This window comes from Neofelis nebulosa, chromosome 2, assembly GCF_028018385.1.
Source record: "Neofelis nebulosa isolate mNeoNeb1 chromosome 2, mNeoNeb1.pri, whole genome shotgun sequence".
Lineage (NCBI taxonomy): Eukaryota > Metazoa > Chordata > Mammalia > Carnivora > Felidae > Neofelis > Neofelis nebulosa.
In genome coordinates this window covers 11929104-11951214 of record NC_080783.1, presented here as the reverse complement: position 1 = coordinate 11951214, position 22111 = coordinate 11929104, and the positions used below count along the sequence as shown (strand labels likewise).

The 22111-nt window shown below is 41.5% G+C and overlaps 1 protein-coding gene across 12 annotated transcripts in view; it reads left to right on the top strand.

The window, feature by feature from the left end:
- The window catches only part of RHBDD1 (rhomboid domain containing 1), a 175175-nt gene that overhangs the window by 5267 nt on the left and 147797 nt on the right, over positions 1–22111 (top strand). For 2 of the 12 annotated variants that reach the window (XM_058702834.1, XM_058702827.1), the window contains one exon: positions 303–444. The exons of 9 other annotated variants lie outside the window; for them this stretch is intronic. The gene's annotated coding sequence lies outside the window, so the exon portion shown is untranslated. Of the gene's footprint in view, positions 1–302; positions 445–5299; positions 5532–22111 lie in introns of those variants that run through there. One more of the 12 variants, XM_058702837.1, reaches the window with a different exon arrangement.

The following is a 22111-nucleotide window of genomic DNA, read 5'->3' as shown; positions in this document are numbered from 1 at the left end:
ACCCCAAATCTGGCTTCAGCTCCAGGAATGTTCTCATTATACCAACAGCTGTTTCTACATGGTGTAAACTTGCTTATGCATTTTTAATCCAAAGTCACAGTATCAGGATAGTTATGAATGAAATTTATATACATATTACAATGACTTCAACTTTATATAAATAATATATAGGGGTGTGTGTACGTGCTTGTGTCAGTCAATGTGTGATGGCAGCTCCTCCTAATTTTGGATTTTATTTTTTCCTTGATGGAGTCTCTTGGGCAACACTGAAAGAAACTTTGCTACATTTTTTTATGTTACAGATACCAGCAATTCACAGTCATGGTTGTAATGAATCAGTTTGATTCCAACTTTGAGCAAATGTAGGAATAAATACTGTGCCTACTGCCCATGTATTCTCTTCCTTCATAGCAAAGTATTCAAGATTTCCTTGTTTCTTTCAAGGTATGTTAATTTTGTATCCAAGAGGGACTTTTTGGCTTTCCAGATTTTTAGCTTGTAGCTATTATATCTGCCAAGTGATGACTTAAATCCTGTGTGTGTGTGTGTGTGTGTGTGTGTGTGTGTGTGTGTGTGAGAGAGAGAGAGAGAGATGACTCTCCTGCTTTTGATGATGAGTTTCATGGATCATTTCATCTCCCTCCCCATTGCCCATGGGATAGTGCCTGCCCAGTATTTTCTTTCTTTCCTCCCCCCACACCCCATACAAATCCTTAAAACTTATTTTTGCTCTTTTCTAAACATTCTATGCACATTTATATGCATTCATATTTTCATTCTTTATCGCACTGTAGTGTCACTGTTTGTATGTCTGCTCTCTAGACTGGTTGCCTGAAAGGACACTAATTCTCAGATATTTATTAAATGATACGGACAGTGAGATATAAAATTATATGCTCAATGCTTTTACTGCTATAGTTCCACATTCATTGGTTTTCTTCTTTGGGCTCACAATTAGAGAAATGTGATGACTGATGTGTGTTAATGAATTACATAATGATGAAACACAGGTAAAGCCACAGAAAAGCATGCAGGATACTCCCATGATCCTTTCTAAAGGCTCTCAGGTTGAAGAAGCCTCTTATTCAGTTCCTTCCTTCCTTCCTTCCATTTTTCCTTCCATTTTTCCTTCCTTCCTTCCTCCCTTTCTTCGTCTTTTCTTCCTTCCTCCTTCCTTCCTTTTCCCCTTCCTCTTTCCTTTGTTTTTTTTTTTTCGTTTTGTTGATGAATCTAAATGATTCGTTGTCCCAAAGTCCTAGTCAGAAGTTTTCATCAAGTGGTAACATTTTATTAAATGGACAAACTAGTCTTATTTTCAGTGAAGAAGAAAGGCAGGGAGTATAGTTTGAAAATCAGTAATTAGATATATTCTTTAAAATCATCAACCTTGTATAAATAGAAGACAAATTTTAGATCATCCATTTTTCCTTTTGTGATTACATTCTTCATCCAGGGTCCCAGTTTAAGTTTATTTATTTTTGAAAGTGAGACAGAGGGTGAGTGGGGGAGGAGCAGAGAGAGAGGGAGACACAGAATCCAAAGCAGGCTCCAGGCTCTGAGCTGTCAGCACAGAGCCTGATGTGGGGCTCAAACTCATGAACCGTGAGATCATGACCTGAGCTAAAGTCGGACGCTCACCGACTGAGCCACCCAGCTGCCCCAACCCATCTACTAAGTACATACTTAGTAGATGACTTTGAGAGGACTTTGCCTTATTTATGCAGAAGTTGCTCTTGTTCTCACGTCCTTAGCCAGCTGTGCTCTTCTCTCTCTAGGAATAGCGTGGCTAGAACAGACCTTTGAGATATTGCTTCTGTATGCATCATGTTTTGGTTCTCCCATGGACTCGAGTGAGGTACCAAGAGATGAGAGCTGGTGATGCTTGAATGAGACTAGGGTCTGCTTGCCAGCCCTTGGCAAATGTAGCGTTTTGGGGAGTGTTCTTTGCAAACAACAGAAAGTGAGTTAACTATGGTATCCAGATAGCTTATTCGAAAACAAGAGATTTGGTTGGAAGTCAATGGATAGCTCCGAGAATCAACAGAAAACCAAACAACCAAGCCTTGGTAAAGCCAGGTGAGTTCTCAAGGTTTAGGTAGACTCAGTGGATTTGAATGATATCTTTAGGTTAAGGCTCCGAATATCAGTTCCAGGTGTTGTTGGTCTTTGTATCTCTGCACAGGTTTTAGATTCCAGGGAGAGAGTTATTATTCCAACTCTGGTCACCATCACCCTTGAATCAGTGTGGGAAAGGAAAAGTTGACTCCCCTCCTCTCCCCTCCCCCCCCCCCCCGCCCCGCCCCGCCCCGCCCCGCCCCGCCTCCCCACCAGGACCACATCCGGTAAGGCTGGGAGGCAACTTCCTGTTCCTGAAAGAATGAAGTATTGATGCTGTCCGGCAGGCCAAAGCTCCAAGCCGACCCCACCACCTGCTGCTTAGTGGCCGTCCCATGTGCTTTGTGGGCACATAAACAGCATCTCTGAAGTCAGGCATGCTCCTCTCCCCCTTGACTAGTTCCTGTGCTGGGAGGATTTCAGTCACATGAATAATTCATTACCAGTTCTTACACAGAGATTAAATGGGGGGATGGCGAGCACTTTTTCATGGACTTTAGGCAGATAAACAAAGAAATCTGGCACAGAGCAAAGGTGAGCATGGAATTTACTTGAATCCTCTAGAAGGGAGTGATGGGGAGTATTGCAGCTCTGCATGTGTCTCCGGGTTAAGGACCTACGTCTGAAGGGCTGTCAGTCGGAGAACTTTAATGAGCCCTCATTACACTAAGACGTGTAGTCTGTGAGAGAAGGGACCGACTTATGATTGATACTGGAAATCATAAGTGGTGAAGGATCACAATTGGAGTTGGCACTAATTTCCCCTCACCGTGGAGCAAAAGTCAAGATTATATACAAAATCCAGTGGTTTCATTTTTTTTCATGTATGAAGATAATATAATCCTTTCTGTTAAGACTATAACACTCTAAAAAGGAGCAAAGAAAATAAAAATTTTGCCATCTGACATATTGAAATTTTTTTTGGAAAGACTCATTAAATTCTCAAATTATCAGATCATGTTGACGGGAACTCTGGTTTGAGACTTTGTTATAAAATTTATTTTAATTAAAAAATAGTTCCTACTTTGATGTGCTTACCACATACCCCATCATACTGTTTTTAAAATGTACGTGGACTTGAATCATGTGATGTAGTTTAAACAGTGGATCATAGAAAGCCAAGAAAAATGCTAATTGGTTACTCAGTTATAAAAATACTTGAAAGGTATTTAAAATTTTTAATCTTAGGTCTTTATTTGTTTATATGGATTAAAAACACTATCACTTCCCAATTTGTGATTTGATATACGTAATCTCATTTAATCCTCATGAAACCCAGTGAGCCTGCATTATGTCCTTTTACAGGTGAGAAACTGGTGATCAAATACATTTTCTAAGGCATATTGTAGAGCTGTCACCAAAGACCACGCCCTTAAGTACTGTCCTATACTACATACGTCTATATTGCTGGTCCCGTGTATCTTTTTGACAAAAAGCATTGGGACGTTTCTTTTCCCAAAGCCTGTTTACCCTGTTTCCTGACAACTTCGTTATGTTCAGAAACTGTTCAGATGTGTTATATCAGCCATCACCTTGTGCTTCTGTTTGCTGTGAATGCGGCAGCAGCTCCCACGTTGCAGCTGTATGCCCTGCGAAGCCTTTTGTCCTTTATGTCTGAGAGTAGCCTGACAGCCTTTCATGTTGAATTCAGCAAGATTGCTTTTTATTTAACAAAGCTGAGTGTTGCTTTCTAGGTGAAAAATAATTAAATGCTTTTAAAGATGTATTTGATTAACTGGAAGCCGATCTGTGTAAATTAATTATAACTATAATGATGTCATAGCCTTGTCTTTTGTTATTAACCAGGTAATTGACCAGAAGTTTGGAAGCTTATTGTAACTGACAGTTAGTGGTTTGACCTTGTGTGCTGTCTAGAAGCGCAACATGCATGATGCATGTAAATGCAGTTTTTTTCACTGAGCTGCATGTATTGTCAGAGCATCTGATCCTGGGTTCTTATTTTTACTCTTCCCTTCTTTGCAGAAATTGCTACACTTGAACTAGATATTATCCTGATCTCTCTTACTAAAAGCATCTTGCCAAACACAAGTGTGGTCCTTGAGTAATTATAATCAGAGATAATCATTGGCACATTAAGAACATATGATCAAGTAAACAAATGCCAAGATTAAAGGAATCTTGATTTTAAATTCCATGTGAGGGACGGCAGAACAACGTTTTGTAGAGAAGACATTAAGAGGAAAAGCAAGGGCATATTTGACAGGTTGAGAGAGAATTTGTCCCCTCTTACTCTACTTTGTCCAAGGAAGGTCAGGGCGTACATTTTAAATCTTTGAGTGATGGGAGCCTCTAACTTTGGTGAGTTGGTTTAAGGATGGGATTGTAAGAATAAAACATGGAGTGGAAGTGAATAATAATGGCTGACAAGCAGCACTTCTTAGGTTAGCTGACCTCCCTCCCACACACTTTATGCTGGGGGTATAGTCAGCTATGCCAGAATGGGACACAGGCATTCCTCAAATCCTCATGCTGTGCAAAATTATGTAATAAAAAACCACAGGGCTTATGGTGCAAATGGTGGCTGGAGGAAAACACTCACAAAACTTTGTCAGTTGTACGTTTAAAAAAAAAAAAAAAGGAACCTAATAAAATGGTAGCACGGTCACACGTGTTAAATGGTTAAGAAATACATAACTACTACAATAAATATGGTACTTTGCCTTCAAAAAATCCTGAACTTTGCTTGTGAAAGTGGTTGTCAGAGGATTGGAACTAGTGAATTATTGTCAGGTGGTAGTAGAAGGATTATCAGAAGTGGAAGGTAAGTTGTAACTGCAGATGTGATGGTGTAACTCGTAATATACTCTCTGATCTTAGGTAGGTGGTGGTAGGTGTTTGAGGTATGTAATTGGGTGCATTTGGTGAATTTCTGTGAAGCTTTCTTCAGCTGGGTGCAGTTTTCTGCTTTCACCTAATGCTTCTTGCGGATGAAATTGCGCGTAATCAAATGCGAAATTTGCATTATGTTCTGTTGTTCCCTGAATATTAATTGCATTTGAACACATTTGCTTGTTACAAAGCAAGCACTATAGCAGAGCTGACCAGGCTAATTAACTTCTACTTCTCTAACCTAGTTCGAGCATTTACGCTAACAGCACATGCATGCTGTTTCCTGTCTTAAAAATATCTTTCCTTTTATCCACTTTCTGTTTTGCAAACCCAGGTGCAAGGGAGGTATTCTCTGATTTGGACCGATGTAACATTTCTATATTGGCACCTACTGTACGTTATTTTCCTGTTTTTAAAACGGGCTGGGTTCAGAAATGACACAAGACACGTGTAAAAGCGGAGGAAACAACTAAATGGCCAAGTGGTTCTCAGCAGGAAAAAGCATATCCATTTATTAGGAGAAATTAAGCCTCTTCTAGCTCTGATGGGATTTTGCACAAGGAACAGTAAGTTTGAATGATGTTTTACAATAATGTGAAGATGATTCCTATGTGACAGTCCCTTGGGTGAGACCGATGTCAAGTCTTCTAATAATATGAAGGTGCATTTATGCAGAAGTCATTCTTCAAAGGCAAAGTGAATGATGTGACCATGATTTTGGAGATTTGGTAAAACACGGGGCTAAGAGTTGAGATAGTGCTCCTTTATTTGAGCAATTCTTAAAAGGTAGAAAACATATTTTTGCCTCTCTGTGGCTTGTCAGATTAAACCTTACTTTGTAGGACAGGACTGGGGGAGATGGCAGAATGCTAACCAGGGTGCACTTCACACCTCCCCCCCCCCCCCCCCGCCGCAGACCCACACTTTCCAGAGTCCTAGCCAGCAAAGTGCCTGGCCCTGGTGGGAGAAAGTCAGAGAAGGCATGGAAGGCTTTTGATCCTCTGGTTCTCTCTTTGTATAGCATATATATATTCCACAGTGAGAAAAAAACGACATTTAGTTTATTGTTACTTTTTTGTCTTTAACTTGATTTTTAAAATTGATTTTTTGTTTTTGTTGGCTATGACTGTGATAGTTACCAAAAGAAGTGGGGTATTCGAATGTTACTTTTTATTACTTTCTTAAATATAGATCAACAAATTGTCTTGTATCAAGAAAACAATTAGATTTGGGGTGCCTGGGTGGCTTAGTCAGTTGTGTGACTTCAGCTCAGGTCACATGATCTTGCAGTCCATGAGTTCAAGCCCCACGTTGGGCTCTGTGCTGACAGCTCAGAGCCTGGGACCTACTTCAGATTCTGTGTCTCCTTCTCTCTCTGCTCTTCCCCCACTCATGCTCTGTGTTTCTCTCTGTCTTTCAAAAATAAATAAATGTTAAAAAATTTAAAAAATGAAAACACTTAGGTGTGATAGAGTAAAAGTTTTCTGTAGTGAGATTTTCTATATTTGAAATAATTTCAAAATTCATATACATTTTGGTATGTTTAATGGAAGTCATCAACTGCCCTTTCTTGGGAAAGACTATTCTTTACGCTGAGAGTATGTCCTTCCTAATTTTTTTGGTGGTCAAGTATCATATCTTTTATTGAAAGACAGGTGATTTCTTATTTCAGCTCTGACATGTAAAGAGTTTGGAAATTGTCATCCCTGTCCTCACAACAGGACAAAAGCTGAACAAACTGAAAATCAAGATTTCATAGATCTGTCAGAGAACTGAAGATATATATAAGGCAGACTTTCACCCCCAAATCTTAGAGGCTCATATTGAAAGTCATAGTCAAGTTCATTCCTGTAGGAGAGGAAAAAATTCTGTTCCCTTCTATGCTCCTGGGTTCTCCAGTTGGAGCCCTGTAAACCAGACTGACAGAAGACAGATCAGCAAGAGAAAAACAAAACAAGTTTCTTAGCATGTGTGTTGTGTATACATTTGGGAGTACACAGATGAGTAACTCAGGGGGATGGTTAGAACTTGGGCTTATATAGCATTTTAACAAAAGAACAACATGTTCGTGGAGAAGTGACAAGACAAAGGAAAAGGACTTTAAGTTTCTGTAGGAGGCAAATATGTGGGGAAATTAATGGAAGATATGGGCTAGTTAGCAAAGTTTGTTATGTATATTTCATGGGTATCCAATCAAAGGTTGTCCCAGATTGACTTTTGTGTTTCCTTGAAGATACGGAGGGGAATGCCTGCAAATTCATGTCCACCTCTTAGGTAAATAGAAGAGGGCAAAGAACTTTACTTGTGTCTGCTTCTTCTCAATTGCCTTCAGCTCAAAAAAGATCTTCATGCCAAGTGGCATATATTGGTGGCATATTCTGCTTCCCTGCAATTAGCTTGCTTGGAACTGAGGTCACTGAAGGTAGTAACTATTAGAACTATTTAAATGGTAACTTCCATGATTTGCTGGAGTCTAAGTGTAGACTATCTTGAGAGTTAAAAACTCTCAGCTTTTCTGCAGACAAACCTGACTCATCATTTCATTTTAATAACAGAGACTAGAGCCGGATTATATCGTGGTTAAAATTTCTGCTTGTCTATAAAATGGGGAAATAATAATAACAGTGCCTGTTCATAAAGTTTGGAGGATCGAATGGGATACGTGAAATAAAACCAAGAATTTAGGGATGAGTTTGGTGTCTTTATCTAAAGGAAAACAATCCGTGGATTGGGAGGTACAGTGCCTAACAAGCAGTGAACACTCTTCTTTGAGGATTTTGGGCAAGCCGGAATGTGATAGGACATCACAAGAGGCAATGTGGAAGCGGGGCATGATTGGCTAGGGGGCGGGGATATCCTGATGAGGCTGGCGTGTCCTGTTTTCTAGGGTAAGATAAGGTAGCTGCAGCTAAAATGGAGGATCGTTAGTGGTGGGCAGGTTTCCTGGACAGTAAGGCGTTTCTTGTAAGTGCAGGCTGACTGAGGTCTAGGTTTGTGATCTGGGTCAGGCCACGAGCATGGCCTCCAGTTGTGGGTCCTGATCTGTGAATTCGTTTTATCAGATAATAGCACGCGCGAAAGGTTGGAGAGCCGTACTTCCAAAGACGAACTGGTAATATGTGTGTGTAATTTTGGCCAGTGATTTGACTTTTCTTTTTGACCTCTATTTTAGAAAAACCAGCAATCAATAGAAAGTGAGCATTTCCATTGAAGTCATCAAAACAATAGCTAAGATTTAAGGAGTGTTGACTGTGTGCTTGGCATTAGTTTAAGCACTTTGATGTTTTAAGTCATTTAATCTTTACGTTTAGCCATTATTACTACCACTCCATTTTACGTAGTGGGAAGCTAAGGCTTGGTTTAGCTGCCTTGCATAAAGTCACACAGCACATGGCTGAAGCCAGTCAGTGGGACCGATTTAGACTGGAGTGTGTGCTCTCAAACCCCAAGACACCCTGAAAACACGCAGCTTGGGAGGATATGATAACTGGGTCTGGGGAAATCCTATTGACAGTTGTGGGCCATCCATCCAGAGAGCCTGCTGATGGTCACGGAGCCTGCCGATGAGGAGCCTGGTCGAGAGCTGGGCTGGCAGTTGAGGAGGAATTGAATGGGTTGGGAGGAGTAGAAGGAAATATGTCGCGGAGCAGGGAGTGATGCTGGGAGGGCCCTTCCTACATCCCCTTCATCCATTCTGACAGACTTCTAGCTGTCAGGACCTGCTAGGACTCAAACACTAGCCTCTGAGTGTTTTCTCTGGCCCCTGACACTTGTTTTGCCTGGTATCGCGAGCCACAAGTGACAAGTGAGGTAAGGCAGACTCTCAGCCCTTTGCACGATAGCACTGGGGCACATCTACGCTAGCTCCCAGACTTCCCAGTGAGATTAAGCCCCAGGCACCCATCGTGATGGCTGGCTTGATAATGCACACAGCTTTGGCTGCTTTGCCTTCCCTGGTTTGCTTCCCTACTGGCCTCCTGGTCAGTTGCCTCCCAAATGAATTATAGATCCCAAACGTGTGGCTTCCCAAGTAAATTACTTGCACGGAGACCTTTGTCTCAGTGTCTGCTTCTGGGGGAAGCCCAAACAATGTATAATAATACCAGAACAAGTTGTTACAGTCATCAAGAGAATTCTAATTAAATCCTCATACCAACCCATTTTATAGATGGGAAAACTGAGGCATGGATTGATGAGGTACTTTGCTCAAGGGAACTAACACAGGTATTAAACAGACCAGATGGGTGATCTGATCCAAGGCAGCCGTCGTAACCTCTGCTTGTGCTGAGCAAAGACCTAGAGGCAGGCATGACCTGATCAGACAGCTAGGCATAGGAGAGTAACAGAAGATAAGATCAAGTACTCAGAGTTTTAAGTTTCATAATCCCAAGGGCTTCAAGGGAGCGTCTTGGCAGGGGTCTCTTGTTCTGCCATTACAAAGCTGCACAAAGGGTTTCTTTCTTTTAGCAGTTGCTTGGGTTGGATTTATGAGCTCAGAATGCCCCTCATCTGGATTTTTGCACGTTGATGTTTTCCCCAGAGTTGGGGAGGTGCAGAGAGAAATGAGGCCTGGTTGCCCTTCTGAGGGACCACCATCTGGGGCTTGCACATGGACGTGTTTGATTGTGGGCAGTTTATCGCAGAGAGGACCTTTACACCACCCCCCTTTCCCAATGATCTTATCCCTGAGAAATTCAAGGCAAGGTGACTTAAGATGCTCTGTGTCTGTTTATGATTTTCCAAATGGCCCTCCCTTGATTCCAGTGAAAATGTTTGAAAGCCACCCAGCAAATGGGCAATAGTAAATGAGTAAAAATATTTGTGTGCATAGAAGGACTCCTGCTGGGGCGCCTGGGTGGCTCAGTTGGTTGAGGTCCGACTCTTGATTTCAGGTCACGATCCCAGCCAAGGTTGTGGGATCAAGCCCCACGTCGGGCTCTGCATCGAGTGTGGAGTCTGCTTAAGATTCTTTCTCTCTCTCCCTCTGCCTCTCTCCCCTGCTGGCACTCTTCTTTGTCTTTCTCTAAAATAAAAAAATAAATAAATAAGGAGGACGCCTGCTTACTGTAGAGTCATATAGTCAGACTCTTCTGGTGACCGTGACAGAATGAAAACTGGATCATTCTGTAGAACTGTTTTATGTTTCTGTAAATCTGTATCCTTAATCACCCTGTGGAGTGAAGCACTGTTACCTCTCTCATTTTGTGCAGGGAATAATCAGAGCAGCTTCCTGACTTGTTTGAAGCAAACGGTTGTGTGCACTTTGTCTTTTTCTTTCTCTGAGCCTAATAACTCTGCCTCGCCTGTGGTAGATGGTCAGTGTGTTGTTTGTTGACTGATCACATGGGTGAACTGGTTAAAATGTAGCCTCTTCCAGGGTACCTGGGTGGCTCCGTCAGTTGAGCGTCCGACTTCAGCTCAGGTCACGGTCTCATGGTTCGTGAGTTGGAGCCCCGCATCAGCCTCTTTGCTGTCAGCCCGGGGCCTGCTTTGGATCCTCTGTCCCCCTTGCTCTCTGCCCATCCCCCATCCATGTTCATGTGCACATGTGCGTGCCCTCGCTCACACTCTCTCAAAAATAAATAAACATTTAAAACAATTAGCCTCTTCCAGGCTAGGATGCAGTTAAACTTTCTTCTCCCAGGCGGGATTGATTTCTCTCTGATCGCGTGCCTCTCTGTGTCTCTTTCTCCATCTGCCTCAGTCTCCATGTTTGGTGCATGTGTTTGGAGAGAACCGTTCAGTCTTATGTCTAGACTCGGACTTTCGGAGCTTTGTGTGCCCCAAAGCAACTTGATGATCCAACTCAGCCTAATGAGATGGATGTTCTTGGACGTTCAGGACCCCAAAGCTAGGAGCAGACGTGGGATGAGTAGAACCAGGACCATGGGCAGAAGCAGGAGAGGATGTGCTACCTCGCCGGGAAGGATTTCTCTGGTTCATTTTCATCCTCTTCATGCTTTTTACCTAAGGTTTTCAAATTGCCAGGGGAATCCCCAGCATATTGCTCGTCACTAGCAAGGCCTTGTCTTTTGCTTTCACTTTGACAAAGTCCTTCGTTCCTGGGAGCGTATTATGAATCTTAATTTCCTCCACTCCGCGTAAATAAACTGACACACCTAGCTCTTCTGTTATCATTGTTGTTGAAACTAATTGAGAGCGTTTCCTAAATCTGTAATTCCTTTCCTGAGTCTCTTGCCTGTATGTGAAACCAGCTCATTGTCCCCCCAAGCCGGAGACTTTTCCAGAGGTTTGCTAACATGGGGCCCCATTATAGAGCCAGAGAAGACGATGATCTTGAGCCCCAGCTTCCTAGAAGGGCGTGGCCCAGTTCTGGAGCCCCTGCCCAACTACTGCTTCAACAGCACATCTGTGCCCAAGATCACTGAGTCGGATGGGACAGTGGAGGAGTGGCAGACTGTGGTAGACAATGAGGGCAGTACAGAGACCCGGTCGCCCAGCACGATGATCCAGAATCACCCGACACCTTCAGCCCCTGGTGAAGCTGTTTCCGTCCTCAGCCAGTCCTCAGGGAAGTAGAAAAACTTGGTTTTTGTTGTGGTGGTGTTGGTGGCTTTTTGTTTTCTTGTTTTATCTTTTACTTCTTAGGCCTTTCTATCCTCCTCCTTAATGACTGGGCCAGGATGGAAGCTGAAGTCTTCTGTCTAACCTTGTGTACCTCTTAGGTGAAATCGACCAAACCTTTGTGAACCTTATCACCCCCTGAATATTGTTAAGACTCCATAGGATAGAACAGATTATCAGGTCCTGACTTGACAGTTTCTTTTGGTGATTCTATTTATTGTCGTGGGGCATGTATTTCTGTGGCTCAGGGTAGATAATTGCATCATTCGAAATTACTTTCCGATATTTAATTTCAACTTCTCTTTTCATAGCTACTACCTTAGTTCTGCCTCAGTTATCTTTGTGTGTGCAAAATAAATTTTATTAAAATGTCTGCGTGCAGCAGCTCCAGAAATTCTGATGGCTCTAGAATTTCTATATCTAAGGGTCTCAGAAGGAGAGATCTGGTTGGAAGTGGAGGGGGCGCAGGGTTGGGAGCCAGTAGCCAGGGGATGCTTTAAAGCTGTGTTTGCATGGCAAGCATGCTCTTTTAATTAGATTGCATGGTAATTTGGATTATTTGGGGGGATGAGCATGAAGATGAACAGCCCCCTCCCCCAGTGGGCACCATTTGCGTATTTCTGAACTGTATAAGTCTTACCCATTTTTTACCCAATCTTGCGAACACAACCCTTGTACCCTCAGCAACCAGAGTTGTCTCTGTGTCAGAATTTCCTCTCACTGTTTTGCTTTCTAGGAATTTTACTTTAAGATACCTGTTTACTTCTTTTGAGCTGTTAAAGATGTAATTCTCTCCCAGTAATAATTTTTGTAAATAGACATTCTATTTCAGTAACCCTCATTATTGTTGAAAGCGGTAGCTAGCTTCAAATGTATGGCTCTTCCTTTTCTCTCTTGGTGAGATCTTTTTGTGAAAAGAAGCCCTTTGCTAAATGGTTAAGTAATGAACTCTTCACAGTTATAATCACTTTTTTTTTCTCATCATTGCTTAAGTTAGATCTAATAAAAATTTACACCATACAAGTAGGGATTGAACTAAAAATGCAAAATTGCCTTCTTCCCTTTTAGGACTTAAAAAAGAAAACATCTCTCAAACTTGAGTTTACCCTCCAAGGAGTATTTACGTGGAAGAAAAGTAGCTGGCGTTGGAAGGGTTCCTAGTCTAGTGAGTTATGCTAAAAGATATTGGGTGTGAAGCAGAACTTTGAACTACTTCCTGCACTGCATCTAGATCACAGCCTGGAATCTCCAAAGCTTTTTATTTAGCCACTTACAGACATTCGAGGCATTTGTTATACGCGGTGGATGCGCAGACTTTGGGAAGGCTTGTCATAGGAACAGGCCGGGGCACCAAGGTTGCAGTGGTGACAGACACAGATTAAGGGGCTTGACAGATAAGTGGTACCATCTGGTGGGAAGAGCTGGATTTGAGTCCTAAGAATCTAGTTTATGAACATTGCCATCTTGGTTTATCTGTATAGGAAAAACGGAATTTCTTGCTCTGTTTCATGGTTTCACACCGGAACTGCTGAAAGGATTTCTAGTAAACTGGGACAGTTGTGTTTGGAATGATCAGATTTAAAAACTAAGCTAGGGCATGTGTGTGTGAAATGCACTTTGTGACCTCTGGTGGTGAGAGCACCCCACGTGACTATCCATGTGTGGAGAGGGTCACTTACTAAGCACCTTGGACAGAGAAACCCAGGGCTGCGGGGTGAACATCCCCTGAAAGGGCCGAATCTCCATGGAGCTACTCCTCACATGGGCAGCTCTGTAGAGTCTGCTGCAGAATAGGCAGCAGGATGGTCAGGTGATTTTCCTGGCAAGTGCTTGGGTAGACCAGTTAGTCAATAAACATGGAACTAAGTTTGTCTTCAGACTATTGTGAGAATTACATGAAACAAATTACACATAACTACTTTGAAAACTGTAAATGTGTGAGATACTAGTTATTACTGGGGAAGTATGTAAATATTATAAGACTTTGAATCCTGGGCTGAAATGCTTGAAGTTGGTCAGATGATGATGGTAAAAATGTAATACCTGCTAACACTGGTATGTTTATTATGTGTGCTTATTATGTTTCAGGCTTTGTCCTGCATGGCTTATGGACATGAGCAAGTCTATGAGGCAAGTCTTAGTAGTATTTTGTATGTATTTTATAAATGAGGGAACTTAGGCACGGACTGAGAATTTGAACAAGATCATAAAATTCCAATCAGTTGAGTCAGGATTTGAACCCAGACCATTAGGCTTCAGAGTCCATTTTATTACCTATGATACTCTTCAATCTTAGGATGATGTAGTAGAGAACATGATGGATTGGGGGCAGGAAATAACATGATAAGACTGGATTTTCAGTAAATCTAGTCAGTCATTATATAAGTGGATCAGGGGAAGAGTGCCCAGTGAGAAGGGCTGGACTTTTGGTCAGGTCTGTTACCACATAGTATATGCCTTTATTAATGGTTCCTCACTTGTCTGGAATATTCTGTTGCTTCTCGTGTTATTCTAGTGGTCTTCAATGCCATCCCCCTCAGGGATCAGGGATTCTGCCTTCCGCTTGAATGATACTGATACTTCAGGCAGGCTAGTATAAACAGTTGGGCATTATCTCATTAAGATGTGAGCAACCTTATATTTGTTTTCATTTGGAGAGATGGTAGATGGGGAAAAAGAGGGAGCAGGAGATCTTGTGTCATAAAAACCCAATGTCTGGTAGCTTAAAATGAAAACAATTTAGCCAGTTGGCATTTGGGAGATAGTGTAATGGTTGCATAGAACTGGGTAAGACAATTTCTCAGGTGGTTGTAAAGATGAAGCATATATGAGGTTGGAGAACCATGGAATAAATGGAGGTCTCAGGAGCCCTCAAAAGAGGAATTGTGCTTTCAACTCCCAGTTTTTTTCTGGAACAGAGACCAAGTTGTAGGTGTTTCCACGAATGAAACTTAATCACTGAGAGTGTCACATGTTCATGACTAGATCCCCGTGACCTTCTTAATATAATTTGATTTCAGTGTTCATTTTTTATTCATGAAGTCAGTTTTCATTCACTTGACTGTTTTCATCTCTTTGGATTGCTCTGGCTTTAATATGAAACAAGAGGGGCGTCTGGGTGGCTCAGTCGGCTAAGCATCCAACTCTTGACTTCAGCTCACCGTTTGTGAGATCAAGCCCCACATTAGGCTCTCTGCTGACAATGCGGAGCCTACTTGGGGTTCTCTGTCTCTCCCTCTCTTTCTGCCCCTCCCCTATTTGTGCGTGCCCCCTCTCTCTCAAAATAAATAAACGTGAAAAAAAATTTTTTTAAATAAGAAAATAGAGACTCCTACTCTGATTCTTTGGCCTGATTTATTGTGACTCAGGAAGCCAGTTAACAGATACAGGTGGCCAGAAAAATTTGTCTTTTATATTCCACTTGCCATTAAGCAATTATGGTACTATAAGAAAGATTCTACCCTGTACCCCCAAGACTCCCCATTTACTGATCAGCTCAGGTAGATGATTATTCTGGTAAATTGAATACAGTGTAAGGTGTGAAAGCCATACCATCTGCTATTACATTTAATATTTAAATATTAATATTATATTTAATATTCAAATATTATATTTAAATATTAAGTTAAAATTTTTTTCCTAACGTTTATTTATTTTTGAGTGAGACAGAGCACGAGAAGGGGAGAGGCAGAGAGAGAGAGAGAGGGAGACACAGAATCTGAAGCAGGCTCCAGGCTCTGAGCTGTCAGCACAGAGCCTGATATGGGGCTTGAACCCACGAAGTGTGAGACCGTGACCTGAGCTGAAGTCAGAAGCTCAGCCGAGTAAACCATCCAAGAGCCCCTAAGTATTAAGTTTTGAAAACATAATTTACATGTTATTCATGCAACTGTGTATTGCATTTAAAAACCATATATTGCCTCTAAGCTGTATAGGCTTTTTGAAATGTATTCATATATTTGGAAAGAGGAAACAAATTACTTTGCAAGCATTTAGTTAATAAATTCTTGTCTTTCACTAAATGCAAATACATGTTACACTATACCATTCTCTATTTTCAAAAATGTTTTGGAAATGTGCATTTTGTAATTTGGTTCTCTTGGGACCTAAGGAAGCTAATACCTTTTAGGGAAAATAAAATTATGCTAATTATGAAGTTTTATTGGATGAGCAAAGAATTTTATTATTTTGTGCCAGACTCAAATGTTACCATCGATTGGCCTTCTAGGAAGAAGTAGAGAAAATAATTTCTCATGTTTGGATTAGAAAAGCCATGAATGATAGGATTCCTGAGAGGCTTAGAGGGGTGAGAAGAAATGGTTTAGTTCAGTTCATTCCTAGAGAAAGTAGATTGTACTAAAACCAAATAAGAAAAAAATGCATTGTGTTTTTGTGTATTTTGACCAGCTTAGTGTGGTACTTATGATGCACTAATTTGTTGCCCAGCTCTCGTAATTTAAAAAGCAGAGGAAGTGCTTATGTTTAACATAATCTGCTATTTCCATAACAGTTTTGCTTCGTTTGAAGCAATAAAACATATTAACAGTTTTGCAATATTTATTGTCACATGAGTGCCTGAGCCAGGCCCCTGCTAGTGAAGTACAGTCAGTCACATTCACTCTCAACACGATACATCCGGGGGGACCGCGGTGCTAAAATCTTGGCATTGTAGGGGCGCCTGGGTGGTTCAGTCAGTTGGGCATGTGACTTTGGCTCAGGTCATGATCTCACAGTTCAGGAGTTTGAGCCCTGCGTGGGGCTCTGTGCTGACAGCTCAGAGCCTGGAGCCTGCTTCTGATTCTGTGTCCCCCTGCTCCTCCCCCACTGGCGCTCTGTCTCTCCTTGTCTCAAAAATAAAAACATTAAAAAAAATGTATATATTTTTAAATCCTGGCAGTGTAACCAAAACAATTTCTTTGTGGTTCCATCTTTCTTTCTGAAGCTTTCTTTTGACCTGAGGTTGTTAAACTGTTTCTTGGAGGGAGAGAGAGGTGCGGAGAGGAAGAAAGAAAGAGAGCAGAGAGAGAGAGAGAGAGAGAGAGAGAAGGAGGGAGAGGGCGTGAGCTTGTCTGTATGGTTATGTGTGCCTGTCAACATGTGTTTATATTATGTTTTAAGCAATGAAAATTTAGGCATTTGCTCAATGTCCTTAGTCATTAGGGAAGTCTAAGTCAGTGCCACCTCACACTCACTCAGATGGCTGTAGTGAGAAAGGTGGATAAAAACAAGTATGGTTGAGAACGTGGAGAAATTGGAACCCTCATACGCTGCTGGAGGGAGTACACAATGGTACAGAAATGTGGAAAACAGTTTACCAGTTCCTCAAAAAGTTACACATAGAGCTATCATGTGACCCAGCAATTCCACTCCTAGGTATATATCTAAGTGAACTGAAAACATGTGTGCCTACCAAAAAAAAAAAAAAAAAAGAAAGAAAAGACACATGAACATTCATAGCAGCATTAATCCTTAGAGTCAAGAAGCAGACACAACCCAAATGTCCATCAGCTGGTCAGTGGATCAACACTGTTACCGCCAGATGCCAAATTGGGAATATAATTCCTAACTGCTGTTTATTCTTGCAGCTTCAGGGTTCTGAATTCTTCTAGAACATTTTAACTGAAAATTGAGACCTATACCACCGTAGTAAATGGTAATGATGAAATACTTTCTGCTTTGTAAGTAGAATTGAAAATCACTGTAATTAGTTTTTCCCCTTTTTATAAAACTCTTTTCTCTGCCCCTTGAGACACATTGGTTTCCCAACTTACGAATTCACTTTCTTTTGTTTGTTCTAGCCACTTAGTTTTTCTTATTACATACCTGTTTAATATTTAATTTCTCATTAAAAGTAAATATGGCTAATTTTCCTTTCAGTATTCCAAGAAGCCCTCCATTTCTCTCCGTCACAACTTTGATATAGTGCTGTCTAGTGTGTATTACTACGTAATTCAAATGCCATTTTTTTAATCAAATAGTCCTGGCAAAACAACCTATTAATACCTTTTAAATGGATCAGAGGCTTATTTCTATAAAGTTAAGATAAATGCTGTAAACACTGTTCTGGAGCTAAAATGTAAATGGATTCATATGCATAGTTCTGTGGGGAAGGTGGTTCCAGTTTGTAGGAAAAATACTTAGAAATGAACAGATTCTAGCCTTTTCAGTCAGTCTTATTTATTGCATATGGAGTCCTTGGGCACATAACTGATTAAGCACTAACTCTATGCCAGTCACTGTACTAGACTCTGGGTATTCAGTGGTGATCAGAACAGATAAGGTAATTCTGCCCTCGGCCATTTCTGCTGCAACCGTGGAGCTCCTGGTATGGGAGCACAGTGACTGGGGAAGAGACCAGAGAGGTGGGCGGGGTCCTCCTATTTGCCACAGCACGTGGTTGTGGTTAGGAGTTTGGACTTTATTCTGACTTTAATGAGAAGCCATGGCGGGGGAATCCAACTTCAGTTTTATAGGGATTACTGTGGGTGGTGGTGGAAAACAGTTGGTGGGTATGAGGATAAGCAGAGAACCCAGTTAGGGAGTTTGTTGTAATCCAGGCAAGGTATGATTGTGGCTGAGATCGGACTAGGGCTCAAGAGCTAGAAAGAAGCAGATTAACACCCACTGTGGAAGAATTAACTACGTGTGGTGGATGGGATGTGGGGGTCGGGGATTGATGGGGGCGAAGGCGGGTCAAGGATGTTTCCTACATCTCTGACTTGAACGGCTGGGGAGCGGGAAATTCTGTGTCCTGAGACGATGAATACGGAAGCAGAATTAGAAGGGATGATCCAGTGTTCAGCAGGGGGGCAGGTTGACCATGTGGGGAAGGATGGGTTTGAGGTGGGGGGAGTGCAGGGACTAGCCTGCTCTTCCTTGGGCTGTGGCAACTGCTTTATGGTCTGGGTACAAGTTAGAATAAATAAATCACTTCCCAAGCCAAACACACTGAACCGGTTTCCAGCTCATAGACGAGTCGCTGTAACCCATCATGCCTCTGTGGTCTGTTATAGTTCCTCAGTCTGAAGATTTTTATGTATTAGATGAGCAGGAGAAAACAACATTCATTTATGGTCAGTGCTCACTTACTGTGATCTCTTCCCTTTGGTATTCCTAGAACTGTGCCTGCCCGGCCCACAAGGTCAGGTTATAGATTTCATCTTCACATGGACCATGTGGATTTTCTGTTACAATGTTACAGGCTGCATCCCTTACTTCGTCAGGCTGACTCGATAGCTTTATGCGAAAGGAAAGTGGGCCATAGAGTTGGTATGAAATATGCCCATTTATCTTTGCTGCATAAAACCCCTGACTTCTAATTCTACCCACACTGGTATTCTAGAGGCCTTTATTTGGAAATGTGGGACTCAAATATATATTCTGCACATCTCACATCAGCTATGGTCATAATCTGCCTTCGCATTAAGTATACGTTTGTTGCGGGTGTGAACCACACCATTTTAGTCATCCTTTGATTTTCTACAGCCAATATTTTTATTTCTTTCAGCAAATAGAAACGGATTATGTAGAGGCTGAGATTAGAAGTGTTGCATCCTTTGCTGTACCTCTACTGCCTGGCATAGAGACTGGCATGCTTTTGGCACTTGATGTTTATTAAATCAATGAGGGACAGAAGAAATGGCTAAGTAGACATTTTGTGAGAAGGAGGGGTAATTCAGTTTTCAGAAACCAAGAGATCAGACAGGCTGTATTCTTCCTGTAAGATTATGATCCTGAAACGTACTGAAAAATCCAGGCTGCAGAATATAAATGTAGGGAATCAAAATGACAGAAAGGATTTTAGAAACCATGAGAGTGGAGTTCCATGAGCATGTGCAAAAGAGAGCAAGGATAGAGGAAAAGGGAAAAGCAGAGGAAGGGGGATTGGAAGGAGGGGTGGCGGTACAGGAGGGCACAGTGTCCAGGAGGCAGGAGGCATCACCAGCTGGAGATGGTGGTGAGAAGGGACACGGATGGAAAGGGACCTTTGGATTTGGGCAGAAGTCAAGCAAGTGTAATATGAGCCTGAGTGCACAGTGTGATATAAGATTGGGGAAACTCCATTGTCTTTTTGTTCATATTCCTCATCACTAATGATTCCAGTCAAGGAGTCAAGGGGGGGCATTTTCTTTCTTTTTTTTTTTTTAATTTTTATTCTTTATTTTCATTTTTCTAATATTTATTCTTTATTTTATTTTTATTTTTTATTTTTTATACTTTTATTAATTTTTTTTTTTTTTTTTTTTTTTTTTTTGACTGAGAGGAAGAGAGCAGGGGAGGGGCGGAGAGAGAAGGGGACAGAGGATCCACAGTGGGCCTGGTGCTGACAGCAGAGAGCCTGATGCAGGGCTCGGACTCATGAACCATGAGATCACAACCTGAGTCAAAGTTGGATGCCTAACCAACTGAGCCACCCAGGCACCCCAAGGGGGAATTTTTCTTAAGCAAAGACATAATTAGTTTTGATTTCCTCCTGTGCACAACCTGGCATCATAGGACACTCTTTATATTGAGATTGAAGGGTTCGTTTTGTGATTTCTTATAAGCCGATTACTTAATGTTTAAGGCTGTATTTTTCCATTGCTCCTTTTATAGGTATTGAGGTTTGATATTAAAATTATTTAGGGAATGTTGCAAAAAAAAGTCACAGTGGTTGGAGATTTGAAAGTCGACTTGAATGTCAATGTGAAAAATATAGACTGTTTCTCTAAAATAACCCGGAAGCTGATCTTCAGTTGAAATTTTATTAAGTTCTGTAGTTCATGAGAATGGTATTGAACTACGTTAATAAGCCCATAGCAATAAAGAACCTTGGGTTGTGCTAATAACCCGGGTATACACATACACACATGCATGCACACAAGTGTAATTTTTTCTGGGTCATTTCCTAGAATCCATATGGGAGGAGGATAGGGAGTACATTTGCACCTTATTAAGATGCTACAATTTGCAAAACTTGCCCACATAAGTGGGCTTACCTTACAGTAATAAAAAAATGTGTCTACTGTGTATTCGACATCTGCTGCTTTCCAGACGTATTACAGTAATCCTGGGAGGGAGGTATTATCATTCCTAATTTAAAGTGAAGAAAGTAAAGTTCAGAGAGTTTTGAAGAAATTTGCTCTAGGTCACAAAGCTTATAAAGTAGAATTGTACCCATTTTTAGCCCGAAGCCCCTGTACCTTCCAACGTTCTGTCTGAATGAGAATCTTTAGGGTATCAGAGTAAGTCATGTATTTGGTTGGGAGCCCAAGAACCTCCATAGAGTAAAAACCACTAGATGAGAACTTCTGCAGCATCCTGGCCCCAATCTGCCTATTTACCCTTATCTGCAACTGACATTTTTCTTCTTTCTTCCTGTTATGATGGACGAGGCTGTTCCCTCCAAGGACCTAAGTTCTCATCTTTTGCGTCTTTAGTCTGTGGCTCTTTCTTTACTAACTTCTTCCCGTAAGCCTAAACTAGTCCCTCACCAAAGGAAATCCCTTCAGTATTGGTGAGTAATTGCTGTGTAACATACCAGTCTAACACTTGGTGAAGTTACAGTATGATTTATTTAGCTCATTGTTCTGTGGATCAGCAAATTAGGCCGGGATGTGCTGGATTCACGTCTTGTCTGTGGTCAGCTGCTGGTCAGCTAGACAGCTTTGCTTCAGGGGCATTAGCTGGCTAGTGGTCAGGGCCATAAGGGTGCCCGGAGCTTGTGTCTTCCCTCATCCAGCAGGCTAGCCTAGACTTGGCCACTTGGTTGCTTCAGGGGGGTTCAAGAGAAAGCAGAAGGCTGTCAGTCATCTCGAGGGCTACATTCAGAATTAGTGTCCTTTTGTTTGCGATCTACCAGCCAGAGGAAGTCACAAGGCCAGCCCAGGTTCAGGGGGTGGAGATGTAGTGCTGAACTGGGTGCTCTGTCTTGTTGCTACCTCTGTTTTACTCCGTTAAGACCACAGTCCTGTTACCACCTCGAGTTTGGGCTTCCTCTGTCACTGAGCTTAAAATATAGCATGGCAGTTGTTGGCTTACTTCTTAGTAGAAGGTGACCTCCTTAAAGACAGTGACCATTTGAATCTAGGATTTGGCACATAGCAAGAAATTTTAAAAAAGCAGAAGTTTTTGTGAAGATAAACATCCTAGCAGTTGATAACTGACAATATGGAGTAGAAGATAGTAAATGATTGCATTTTAAAACCTGCTGGTGGAAGTTTAAAAACTTTGGGGCTAAATAAATAAGTAAATAAATAAAAAATAAAAACTTTTGGGCAGACTTTACCGAATATATCAAAATTGAATATTTCTTTAAAAAAATTAAGGTGGTAAAGAGAATCTTGCCCAGCATTCTGAGTAGAAATCATTACTAAATATCTACATACTATCTTTTAGGATTTTTTTATTAGGTTGCAAGTTTATTTATAAGGAAGACAAGTCATATTTTCATGGCATATTTGTCACAGAAAGCATACCCATCCATTAACTGGTCCATTGGGATTTGGGTGAAATGTTCTGTTTTAGAATGTAAGATGAGGGAGGACATCAGCTAGCATCCTGGATGTTGGTTTGGAAGACA